This window comes from Pinus tabuliformis, chromosome 7 (assembly GCF_031772625.1).
Source record: "Pinus tabuliformis cultivar Carrire ecotype Pingquan chromosome 7, CPIR1, whole genome shotgun sequence".
NCBI lineage: Eukaryota > Viridiplantae > Streptophyta > Pinopsida > Pinales > Pinaceae > Pinus > Pinus tabuliformis.
The window spans coordinates 349224226-349226183 of NC_142293.1; the positions used below are offsets into that span (position 1 = coordinate 349224226).

Consider the following 1958-nt stretch of genomic DNA (forward strand, 5'->3'; position numbering starts at 1 on the left):
TTATTACAAAAAAAAAAATGCCTAGTTAATTTTTTTTTTTTTTAAATTGCTAAATAAAACCTTTATTTTTAAATTTGAATAAAAAAAAAACACCAAACAAAAACAAAAAAATTAAAAACAAAACATATAAAATAATTAAACAAAAACATATAAAACAAACAAAACAAATAATAAATAAAAAAATAAAACAAAAACAAATGAAATGCATAGAACAAAACAAATCACAAAGAATAAAAACAACGAATCAAATAAAAACAAAAGCCTTTCATAAAAGCCCATAGGCCTGTAGATTAAAACCCCACCATATACATAATAAAACAATGGCAAGGGCCGAGATAATTTTTGATATAATGCAGGGGTGATTTTATGAATGGTGGCTCGAAGCTTCAAATCCAACATTTCTATAACTCTCTTCAGCCTTAACCTGCAAATAAAATTTGCAGATCCCTTCATTGCATAATATTCCGACCTGTAGAGGAGAGATAAAAATCACATTGTGTATATTATTTGGTCGATGGGTCGAGCTATGGCGGTGGAAGAATTCAAATTTAACATGAATATCCAGGTGGGCATTTGCCAAATGTTCACAAATATTGGAGTGGAATATAATGAATGCGGCACGTTTTGTTGGGTAAAGATTTCATTTTGATTTGCATGTGGAAATTCAACAGGTGTTAGTTTCGATGATTCTCGCCAATGCACCCAATGCATCCACTAACGAGAGAGCCGTTAGTGCAGACCTTCATTTTCTTCCTGCTGCACATTTGAATGCAACTGATGGAGCGGCAGTTTTTCAATACATCAAATCAACAACATCCCCTGTCGCTTCCATTTATTCAAGAACTCAATTAGATGTAAAGCCAGCTCCGACTATGGCAAACTTTTCCTCTCGGGGTCCAAATTCTCTTACTCCAAACATACTCAAGCTTGATATTACAGCTCCAGGGGTGGGAATCCTTGTAGCAGTTTCAGAAGCAACAAATGCAAGTGGTGCTAGCTATGATAATAGATATGTACCTTTCAATCTATATTTTGGCACGTCTATGGTGTGTTCACATATTGCTGGTGTTGTAACTTTATTGAAGAGTGCTCATCCTGAATAGAGCTCAACAACCATCCGGTCTACAATTATGACTATAGCTAAAAGATTGGACAACACCAAAACGACCATTAAAGATAACTTATTGCAATTTTTGTCGGATCACCATTGCCAAAAATCGCACCAGTTTAGACACACATTTTTAAAACACATTTTCTGAGAAAACCTAGGCAAATTAGAAAAATCCAAGACATGGGATTTTTTGGGAATAGGGTGAGTTAGGTAACCTAGAAATGGTTTTCCGAATTTCACAACCGTTTGAGCGAATTTTATGGTTCTTCAGAGCCTTAGTTTCCAGATTGCGTGAGAAAAATGGATTTTCAGATTTAATGCACAGTTGTGGCCATGATCCGATTTCTCTGATCTTCAGGAGAAATATTTGTAGCACAGATGATGATTCAATAATGGCTTGCAGAACAATTGGAAAATTATTTAGATGATTTCTGAACATTTGGCATTAATATTGTTGCTGTGTATTTTTCTATGAAGTTTTAGCTTGTAGGGCACAACAAATCTTTGTGATGCCAATCGTTTTACTGAGCACAGTGTATGAAGTCATTCGACAATAGGGAGTTGATTTATTTTTCATGGTTATTTCTTAAAAATGGATTGTTTACCAATATCATGAATTGGGTCGAATATAACACTTTTGATTTTCCTTAATCTGTTTCATTTGATATTCAATTTTTGTGTAAGAATCAGAAAGAAATTAGCTATTTATTTTTGAACACACTTATGTTCTTTGTGTCAAGTTTTTTTTTGCAGGTTTAGGATGATTGAATGATCAACAAGGAGATTAAATTGTGATGACAATTGGTCTTCAAAAGACCAATCTCATGAGAAACATAAGAACAAGTCC

At 33.6% G+C, this 1958-nt stretch overlaps 1 pseudogene; it reads left to right on the plus strand.

Annotated features, from left to right (window-relative positions):
• Nucleotides 1–526: 526 nt before the first annotated feature.
• LOC149247386 (subtilisin-like protease SBT5.4 pseudogene) lies at nt 527–1103 on the plus strand (annotated as a pseudogene).
• The last annotated feature ends 855 nt before the right edge of the window (nt 1104–1958 follow it).